The 11,596-nt window shown below is 41.5% G+C and overlaps 1 protein-coding gene across 2 annotated transcripts in view; it reads left to right on the top strand.

Annotated features, from left to right (window-relative positions):
- The first annotated feature begins 10,153 nt into the window (after positions 1–10,153).
- LOC117733707 (chemokine-like protein TAFA-2) overlaps positions 10,154–11,596 on the top strand; it is a 68,438-nt gene continuing 66,995 nt past the window's right edge. The window contains exons 1-3 of one of the 2 annotated variants that reach the window (XM_034537530.1): positions 10,154–10,233; positions 10,917–11,094; positions 11,259–11,440. The gene's annotated coding sequence lies outside the window, so the exon portion shown is untranslated. Of the gene's footprint in view, positions 10,234–10,548; positions 11,095–11,258; positions 11,441–11,596 lie in introns of those variants that run through there. The other variant, XM_034537531.1, reaches the window with a different exon arrangement.

Below are 11,596 nucleotides of genomic sequence, written 5' to 3'. Positions count from 1 at the left end.
CACATGCAGCGGCACCTCCCAGTCCCATAGACGACTGATGGTATTTCTTTAAGCTGTTAGGGAGGGGAAGCTGCTGGCTGATGTGTGCCGAACAGAGAAAGATTAGTGTGTTAAATGCAGCTGCAATTCAGAGAGCTTGCATACAACACCCCATTGCACTGTATCATTCTCCCTCTGTCCCTTTATAAACTGCTATTTTGACACTAGGCTACGTGGTGCATCAGCTGATTCTGTAAATGCAGAGGTCGAGCTGTTTAGAGACACCTATAGTGTTGGGGACTTTTAATATTTACTGATCACTCCTGATCACTGAGTCATTTAAATGTAAACGTGTCCTAAATGTAAATACATTTAAACTGAGTTGAGTTTTTAACATTGACATTTTACATGTAAATTCATGTCATTGACCAATGATACTCCATCTTGATGGTGCAGGCTTTTGAGTAAACAGAGAGACCTGGTCCGATATGGAGAGAAAGCTATCATATGTGCACCATCCAATCTAAAAGAGTTGTACTATGAACTGCTCCACAAAGAGATGTGGCATGGTTGTATTGTCCACAACTGAGAGCCACTACACCACTCAGTTCCCAGCACCACCTATTTCACAAGGAGGCATCATTGAGCTATAGCACTTCTGTGTTTGTTTGTTCTTTTATCATGAGAGTTGCAGAAATAAAAATATTAGGATAATTAAGTACTATTTTCAACAATATTGAAAACATATTAACATTTAGCACTACTGCTGAGCCAGTGAGCTTGATTGCATTTAAGTACAGATGTCAAGTGCTACTATTCAGTGCCTCCAGTAGCTGGAAGAGTGAGTAGAGTTCCCAGTGTGGGCTCAGTAATATACAGTACAACACGTGTGTACAGCCTCGAGGGGAAACTACCACACTCCTACAAGATAGTGAGACTTTTTCACAGTAATTTAGATATATGGAGGAAGTTAGTGTTTGTTTTTCTACAGTATAAGTATACAAGTAAGTTCTCGAGAAAAGGTGTGATTTACTATACTAAGGGAGGAAGAAACAACAAGCGCTGAAAGGAATTGGTGCAAAATTGTTTTTTGATGTCATGGCAGTACATCAATCACCTCCCACTGAAAATAATGGATTTTATATAATTGTTATAGGTAGTTGTATCACCATCCACTCGACCACTCTGGATGATGACATAACTATCATGGGTATCTTATGAGGCTGTATGATAATGCAGATGTCTGCCTTTACACCGTTGAAGACCAACCAGAGCTTGGCCTTAAGCAATCACCCTTTTTAACTTCAAGGGTGCAATGGTTTGAATGCTAAGAGAGATCTATTAAAATGTGTAATGACACAAGGTAAAATAAACAGAGAAAGAAATCTATCCAGACAAGATAAATAAACTGTGAAAGTGGAACCACTAAACTATACACACAAACTGGCAATATGTTTACAGGCCTGGGGCAATGTGTCATATAATTATGCATTATCAACCACAAAACTAATTATGGAGTTGTAAAGTCGACTAGTGTCAACATGTCACCATTACTGCTGGGTTTAAAGGCTGCACTTTTATTCTTACACCACTACAATTGAGACAGTAGTTTAACAATAGAGTATTAAAACCTTTCATACACCTTATTAAATTACAGACATGCTGACATTGCATCACAGTGTCCAGTGTGGCATATTTTGAGAGGACGGCTTGTGCATCAAAAGTTACAACGACCTCAACCTTTCATTGATTAATTGAAGCGTATACAATTCAGCACTGTGGTTACACAGTGCCTTTTCCCTCTGGAGACAACAACAAAATATCAATAGCATTTCTGTGAAATCCACTTCTGGCATTTCTCATCTATTTCCCACACTGGTCATCGTAGATAATTGAACACAGAAAGAGACTAAGCTTGAGGCTATACGGTTAACTACTGAGTCGCCCTTTAAGTCCTTGAGGAAGTTTGCTCATGAGAGAGGAGGTGGACAAGATGTCCTCTTTTCACCCTTACGGCATTTTCACAGCTAAAACGTGAGGACACAGCGACCCTTAGTGGCGTAACACACATAGTGCAGCCTGCATGCGTATCACTGTCTGGACAAGGTCGTCTATCGGAGTAGTGGAAAAGGCTGATGACAAGACACAGAAGGAAAATCCACCTCATCAACCTCAAAGAATGCAGTCAACAGCTTTCATGCTTAGAATGAAAAGCTACTCCTCTGTCAGCATGGAAGTTATTAGATGTATTTAAATTTATTTAACCAGGAAAAGCCTGATTGAGATTTAAAATCCCCTTTACAAGAGTGTCCTGGCCAAGACAGCAAAAGCACATTTAACAAAGTTTCAGACATACAACATAAAACAGTGACAGACAATAAAGAAATGAGTAAAACCAAAACCAAGACTCAAGTCATCACATCCCAGTTCACATAGGTGCACATACCTCAGTCAGAAAAACATCTACAACCAGATGAACCTTCCTCCAACTCTTTCAATCAGTCTGCAGCAAATTCCAAGCCGCAGGAGCAGCAAACCTAAAAGCCCTTTTTCTCCATTTCCAGACGGACATTTGGGACAGATAGCAAGAGGAGGCCTTGCTCATGTGTCACAGAGCGAAGATGGTAGCTTCCAGCATTTTTCTGATGAATTAACGTACAAAGATAAGGTGGAATTACGTTAAGAATTGCCTTGTAAATAAGGACATGCCAATGATTCAGTCTACGGATGGACAATGCAGTCCAACCAATCCTAGCATACAGGGAGCAATGGTGAGAAAAAGCCTTAAGATTGGTTATGAACCTCAATGCTCCATGGTAGACAGTATCTAAGGAGTGAAGACATTGAGAAGATGCATGCATATAAAAAACATCCCCATAATCCATCACATACATAAATGTAGCAGCAACAAGTCTCTTTTTAGCATCAAAAGAAAAGCAAGACTTATTTCTGAAATAGAAACCCAGCCTCAGCTTCAACTTCTTCACAAGTTGATGAATGTGAGGTTTAAAAGAGAGAGAATCATCAATTAAGAATCCCAGGTATTTATATGACGATACATTAGAGACACAATATTTTAGCAATGGACCTTCAGCAGGCATCAAATTCCCAATGTGAACCAAGACATCTTTATAGTCTGAAAACAAACACACTTAAAACATTAAAAACAGCCTAAAATGAGAATATATATGTAAAAATGGATTGAATTCCAATGAAAATAGAAGAAAAAGAAGATTAGATGGGTAATGCAAAATGAGAAATTCATCAGTAATGGAGCTTTCAATTCAATTCAATTCAGTTTATTTTGTATAGCCCAATATCACAAATTACAAATTTGCCTCAGAGGGCTTTGACAAAAAAAATTGACAAAAAAATAAGAAAACCGAATGGCTCTGGGAATATGGGCTGTGGGAACTTGGGATGGGCATTTTATGGAACAGATCTGAAAATATTAAGTCTATGTCTCATATTGTAATTTTTCATTAACATACAACAAACCTGGCCACTAGAGGGCTCTAAAGTCACACAAATAGTGACAATAAACAACTTCTCTGTATGCTTTTCTTTCTTAATGGTTACAAAAAAATTCAATTTCTTTACATAAGGGATTTTAAGAGACTCAACAACTGCGTACGGTTCATGCACGTTCACCCCTTCAACTGCAACACTGACATTTTGAACAAGGCCAAAACTGAATGAAAAAAAACATGTTTGATGACATTTATAACCACCGACCTCGTCTGCCTCCTCCTACTCATGCTCGGAGCAGATTTTTCTCCAAAATAGTGCTATTAGTAGCAGGGATTGTGGGCTCACGTTTTTTTTCCTCTCCAAAGTGTCTTTCATCGTCTCTCCCTCTGGTGTCTTTTTCCTCAGTAAGCTGGAGTCAGTTGAATAAAAGACACAACTGGGAACAGAGAAAGAGTGAGTGAAAGTCATCCCTGCTGCCTCATATAAAATGCTCCCAAATCACAGCCATTGGGCAGCATGGATTATCATTAATCATGTGTAGGTGTTGTCATCAAGGGGAAATGAGGAGGTCAGAGGAAAGAAGTAAGGGAGACAGGGGGAAGCAGGTGGAAAAGAAGTGGCGAGAGAGGGGTGAGACGGATGAATGAATGCAGTGTTGTCCCACTGGCAGCATATACACACAGACTGAATCGCTTTCAATGGCTGTGCTTTGCACAAGGAGGCCTCTATGGGGTTATAGGCACACATCTGTATGGATGGGATGTTGTGTGACTATCAGGCAATTTAAACATTGTATGCGTGTGAATATTAGGTGTTTAAAAGGGACTTCACAAGGAGTTTGACGGGGATGAGCATGCCATGCAAACATAAAAACAGGAATTGAGGAGACAGTACAAATTGTATCTCATTTCACTTGAATCAAATACCCAGATGTGCTGTTCTAATATGAAAAGCTAAAGGCATGCATCAGTACTTGTGTTTGTGTCAGACTTCTAATCCAGTTTATGTACATTGAGCCAGAGCAGGGTGGAGGATTCAGGGATGAGTTAAAGGCACAATATCTACTAATACTTCCCAATGCAAATGGAGGAGAACAGTCCCTAAACCCTAACAAAACTGTAGTACAGTATAAACCTGACAAATGTATTTGACAGTGGAAATGTGCTCTTCAGCCTCCAAATAGACCTCTATCTGTCTGATTCCCTCCAACTAAAGCTGTTTATGAGATTGAGGGAAGGAAAGTGAGGGAGAGGGAGAGAGAGACATGCTGGAGGAGAGAAAGACAGAAAAACTGAGAGTGAGAGAGGAGTACAAAAAGAAAGACAGAAGGAGCGATGATATTCCTGTCCCTGAACCGTTAGTGCGGAACAACATAATCCCAGATTGGTATGGCTGTTGTTTTGCATGAAAATATTTTGGATTATGAGTGGCTGTTGCAGTATAATGCCTGTATCAGATTGTGCTTGGGAGATTATCTAACGGGACCTGCTGCTCAGATGAGTGGCGCTGAGAGGAAAAAAATGAAAAATATTAATAATTATATCTCTATTTATTAGGTACTAAGACATTTGTTGTATCTGTAAACAAACAAAGAAAAAGTTATTTTATTTGCACTGCCGCGTGAAGCTGTGCCATCATCTTCACCACTTCACCACTGAATATTTTAAAAAGCCATGGAAACAATTCTCTCGTTGCAGTGAGAGAGCTCTCCAGCTGGTGTGCATATCATCCTCCATGTATGGGTCAACCCACTCCCATCACACATGGATATCTGATAATGAAAGGATCCTCACTTTTTGCCCTCTTCTTGTTCCAGAGCGGTACATGTTTGACAAAACTGCATTCCTATAATCAACACGTATGAGCGTTTTCTAATCTACTTACAATACATCCATACATTCTTTGAAAACATCTAGTTCCGTGTTTGGCACTGAATGCGAACAGCCTCCTGTAGAGATGTCTCTGGTCCGATTGTGTCTACGTTTTTGTAAAGGAGCAACATGTTGTTAACCCAGCAGAACAGAACATCAAGTATAGACACGGTGCTCCTCATTTCCTCCTTGCTGTGCTTATGAAAGTCAACTGGATGTGACCATGTCCTCGACGTGTGACCACTGAGTTTTTATTTGAAAAAGATTGGTGGATTTGTTGCCACTCAGTCCTTTGACTTGAGTGTGGATATATCTAAAGATAAGGGAAGTAATTACATCATCACATCATATGAATTGTATTGTAACGGCTTCTACCAATCGGCTTGTAGTTCCGTCACTGCAAGCTAAACACTCTACGAAGTCACGACTTTTTGGTGTCCTTGCTCCTCATTGGTGGAACGAGCTCCCCATTGACATCAGGACAGCAGAAAGTCTCTACATCTTCCGTCGCAAACTAAAAACACATATTTTTCGACTATACCTGGAATAGGGAAGGTAGCGCCGTAGTAGCACTTTGGTAGCACTTAAATGGCTCTTAGTGATAGCACTTTGTAGTTTAACACTTTAGTAGCACTTAAATGGCTCTTACTGATAGCACTTTGTAGTTTAACTTTATTGAAGATTGGATAAAAGCGTCAGCTAAATGACATGTAATGTAATGTAATGTATTGTACTTTTTAGTGGACTGACTAAGCCAACGTAGTGATCCAATGTGTTTAAAGGAACAGTGTGTAAAATTTAGTGGCAGAATAGCACCCCTCCCTTTCCAAGCATGACAGGTATATTTAGGATTACTAGGAGCTACTCTTATCAATACTAAGTTCTTCTTCATGACTAAATAATTGCTTTTAAAAACATATATAGAATTTTAAAAATAAATAAATTCAGAACAGGATTAGAATGTATTTATATTTTTAATATTTCCTAATATTGTTTCTAGAGCAGCAACAGTAATGTTTATGAGTAATCTTCACTTCCCCCTGGTTCACCTCACTGTCTCGACCACAGGTTCGCTGCCGGCTGACGCTTTGTGTGTATGTGCGTGTGTGCGTGTAGTTAGAGGTGCTCAGCCCTGGCAGAGAGATCAGAGATGTGTGCTGCAGCTTAATAATTAATGACAACAAAACATTAAAAAGTAATAATAAAAAAACACTAGTAACATCGGGGCGTATCAATACTCTGATTTAGAATAATTTAGCACCCTCCTCAGAGGCAAAAGGCAAAGTTGCTCCCCAGTGTCCATTCTGGGCTACGATAGAAACATGTCGGTGCAAGGTGGTGGACTCTGTGGAGAAGGACCCGCTCCCTAAGAAGAGAAAATGGCTTTTTCGAAGCTAACGAAAACACAGTTTCAGGTGATTATACACTGATTTAAACATAGTTATGAACATTATATTCCATTTCTGCCAATTAATCCAACTGAATGTGACACTCTGTTCTTTTAAAGCTGCACCTAAAATGTGTATATTGTCACAATGTGTGAGAGGGCTCACACTTCGTGGCAAACTCACTCATTATAACCCACACACCTCAACTCTTTTGGTGTCTTTCAGACATAGCCATAGCCAGACATTTTTTTTTATAGCCTGCACTCACATTCATTGCTGTCAATAACCTGGTTCCCAGCCATATCAGGCAGCTGTGAATATTATAATAAGTGTCATGCGCGATGTGTAAACACACGTTTTTGTGAACATATTTGTCATAACAATCTAACATAATCAACATGTGACAATGTTGGGTTTACAGCTTGAAGGAATTAATGCCGCTTTAAGAGGTGAGAGTTATTTTACAAAAACTACTAAATGCATCTTCACCTGCATTCATTCATCTGTTCGCTCCTCCATGTTGAGGGGTTCCATAGCAACGGGGCAAGCTGAGCATCATAGATGATCTTTTCTAAAAGCAGCATCCTCCCAGCTCTCCTGGGAGCATCTCCAGGTGCTGCCATACCAGCTGGGAAATGTTGTCAATCAATCTGTCCTGTTGCTCTTGTGTCTGAGGTTCGACAACTGCCTACAAAATGCCACACTGGCTTTCCCAGGGGAAAAGCTCAAGCTGAAAAAGAAGCATGTACCTGTGGTTTGACCGGTCACAAGAGAGCAACATTAGTCTGACCGTCTAAATAACTCTCTTTTTTGGGGCAATGGGGATTATTCAGCTCATTTCCATGTACTGTAAGATTACATTTAACGTGACAGAAAGCAGATCAGTAAAAGGTGTGTCTAGGATGTCCGTCATGTAATTTTAATGCGACTAACTCTAGTGTCGTTAACGCTAATGAGAGTCTCAGGCGAGGCTCATTGAGCGTTCATGCTGTGATGCAAGGCCATCAATTAGCAATGAGGGCGGAGACAGATCTTTCATCCTCATCGGAGCTTTGAAGGAATTAGTCTGTTTGAACATTTACATCTTTGAGCTAGAGAAAGAGAGAAACAGATGAGAGGAGAGGGAGTTCAGTTAGTAGGTTGCACCCTGCTGCTATTTGAGAAAAAGGGTTCTTTGGCGAGGGCAGCTCTGTCTTTCAACTCCACTAACAGCCTGTGATAAGAGCTCTACTGTAACTTGTTTTTGACACTGCAAATCCCATTCTTCTTAAACGCACTAATCAAGTTTAAAAAAAGAAGCTTATTCAGCTCTTTTGGGTTAACAAATGAGTGGAAACTTTTAGAAAATAAGTTTGAGATTTTCTAGATTTGTATGTTTGAATTTGGACCAAGAAAAATTACAACAAATGTGATGAAAAATGTCTACCCCATTTTTGTCCGAGCTGTCTGTAATAGGTCTCCGCCCTTCGTACATGCATGTGCTGCATATCCTCTACATTCCCTGAGGGATGTGATACATGGGGGAGAAAAAAAGGAACATGACTGACAGACAGAAGGAGACACACAGAAAGACGGGAGGGAGTGAAACAGCGGCGAGGTTTAGCAAAAACAGATGAGCTGCCATCCAAATGGATAACACAACAAGCAACAAAAAACAACAACAGTGACAGCTACACCTTCCAGCTGCCGTCTTTCATATGCTAATGCTGGTATTACTGCCTGCCAAAGCAACACAGAACACAAAGTGTGTGTCTCTGTGTGTTCATTCCAAATGAAGCGACGTACTCAGCACTCAGTGCCACGTGGTTTTGCTAATAAGAGTCATCTGGCAAGGCCTTTAAACACTGGCCCATTTGTACACATAATATTGTGTCAAAAGATTCTTTACTTTGATGTTTTTACATGACAATCAAATGTTACACATTATTGTGCTTGGTATGTTTTAGGATGTCAGTTCAAATATATTGTAAAGGATAGCAGCTATTTGGAAATTTTCTTAAAAGATATAGGTCTGATGTTATTCCATATTTTTGTTATGGCAACAAATCCCATAAAAAGACCCCAAACCAACAATTAACTGATGCTACTTGCCCGTGGAGCAAGATGCCTGATATACTGTAGCTTATTTAAACTTAAATGAGCCACAATGTTGCACTGGGTCACATGTTCCTTTACAATAATCGATATATAGAAATATTGACATAGCGGCTTTAAAAATCTACTTATTCAGGAAGTGATGAGCTAACAAATTAAAATGATGAAATATTGTTTTTAAACATTTTCTCTATGAGTTTTGCATGTGACCGCTGCTCCATAGTACATTGTCTGCATTCATTTACAGCTCTTATTATTATATGGAAGGCCATGTGGCAAACTCCTCATGTCTGTAAGGATTATCTCATGGTCCAGCAGAGTATTTCTCCATTTCAGTTGTTTGGTTGAACTGATTTCACTTCAGTGATTAGAAGAAATGTGTGACAAGCAAACGTGATTAGATTTTTTTGAGCTGCTCTATTAATATGTCAACGTGGCTGTGCTTGTATGTGCCTCTCCATGTACACAAAACATGACTCTCCTGGGCTGTCATGTGGTCTGCAAAGCTTCTTTCTCTGGGAATTGACTATCTATGCTGTGACAGAAATGCACCAAGCACTCTGATTGGCACATGTTAAATCCATCCCCGTGTGATTGGGAGGCAACAATTGGAGTGTGTGCTTGTGTGTGTATACATGTGTGTGGGTGAGGATATATGTGTGCAAATGCCATAGATCCCGAAGGAATTAGGTTGATTTTGAGGTGTTACAAGCAGCCCAGTGATGCATGCAAGTGTGTCTCTATTTGTTATCTTACAATCCACATGGTGAGTTCATCTGTGCTGCCAGAGAACACTGCCGAAGACAAATCCGATGGCTTGAGAAATAAAACACAGAGTGAGAAAGAAAGAGAGGACAAGCGTGAAAGAGGAGAACATTGAAGGCTCGAGAAGGGGGACGGAAAGGAGAGGAGAGTTCAGTAATCTGAACTCTTTGTCAGAGTAATAGATTAGCTCACTGGGTGAAATGATATATGACTGGGCCTCCTCACATGCACACGCGCACAATCACGCCTCCATTATGGATCAATTAATCTGTCATCCATGTGTGCAACCATACATCATCACCTTGATTACACCTCACAGACACACTTGCATGCTAACTGCTATATAGGCTATACTATACACACATCACTCGAACTCCAACTGTACTTTCATTGGCTGTGTTTGTGTGTTTAGTGTTTTATGACCAAGTGTCTCAACTGCCTGACTTCTGTGGCCTTGATACGTATTACTATTACCTGTTTCTCTTGAAGACAGATGAGACATACACACACACACACACGCACACACACGCACACGCACACACACACACACACACACACACACACACACATGCACGCACAGTCACACACAGTTACACCCTTGAGCCAGTGGGGCTGCTTCCTCGAATGAACTGCAGAGTCTCGGCGTCTGGACAAAGTCATTTGTTGTGAGTAAACTTCTTTAGGCAGCTCAGGTCATTCCAGGCAGTGGAGGACTGAGACCACACACATACAGACACACACACACACACACACACACACACACAAACAAACCCTAACACTCACACACAGGTCAATTTGGTTGGGCATGGTGTCGATCACCCCTCTGCTCCTGTTGGTCTAGTCTACCGGGAAATGCCCACAGCTCAGCTAAAGTGAGTTCAATTTAATTTGAACTTCACACGCTGTGAGAGAGGGACAGAGACAGAGATGAGGGGGAGGGTGTGGGAGATCCAATATGGTTTTGTCCTTCTTGAAGTGACACAAACATTTCAGACCTGTCTAGTGTCCAGCATCTATCCACCAGAGAGCCATTGCTGACGCATTTGGAATCGTGTGACTGTTTGTGTATTCGTGTGTGCGTGTGTTTGTGTGTGTGTGTGTGCGTGTGGTTGCTGATAGGGCAAGAGCCATTAGCTCATGCCTCTTTCTGTTTGTCTGCCAGTCTATGTTGACAAGAGAGGACAAATATCATATATCCATCGGATCTTGGCCATATGGTCTTCTTCACATTACTGTACAGTATCTTGTATATGTATTGCATGCGCCTCTAGCTGTTCTCTCTTCAGGCCGCTAGGGAGCGCTGCTCCGCTTCCCAGCTGACAGTGAAGCAGCGCTCTCTGTCTTCCAGGCGGAGAGGTGGGAGCGCACCAACAGTCTGCCTGACTCCCCGACCGCATCGCACCTCTGTCCCGTCACACTCGGCTACTTTCTCGCCGCTTCCCCCTAAAGAGGATAAACGGGGAATTCTCGGAGCAAAACAAAAGCCTGATTGGGGAGGTTTTAATGTGGATGTTTCCTCCATGTTGGTATGTCCTAAAAACTAAGTTTCCTGTCTCACCCGTTGTGCAAAAGCGGAGGAGAGGAGCGGAACTTTCAGGGTATTTTTTCTCGCGCCGGAGTAACCGCTGCTTTTAACCCAGGGGGTCTTTATCTGCCACCGGCTTCGTTGCTCTCTTGTCCGGCTGCGCAGGTGGAGAGTATGGTGTAACTTCCCCGCTCCAGTCGAACCTAAGCGGCCGGTGTGAGAGAGGAGCCGTTGTCTGGTACCGGAGAGGGGATGCGAGCCTCTCCTGCGTCTCGGATAGCGGAGCGGCTATGAGGAGAGAGGATCACCTGCTGGGCTAACCAAACAAGACCACACCGCACCAACAGGTAATGATCAATGCCTTGGCACCGACACAGAACAGGCGGCTGCAGCCCACGGTTTTAATGCGCTTTCTGGTAACTGTTTGCAGTGCGCGTGAGACAAAGTTAATTAGTGGCACACCTGCCACGCATGATTAATATGCTTTACAACAGTCCACTCAA

This window comes from Cyclopterus lumpus, chromosome 7 (assembly GCF_009769545.1).
Source record: "Cyclopterus lumpus isolate fCycLum1 chromosome 7, fCycLum1.pri, whole genome shotgun sequence".
NCBI lineage: Eukaryota > Metazoa > Chordata > Actinopteri > Perciformes > Cyclopteridae > Cyclopterus > Cyclopterus lumpus.
This window is presented reverse-complemented; position numbering and strand designations above follow the sequence as displayed.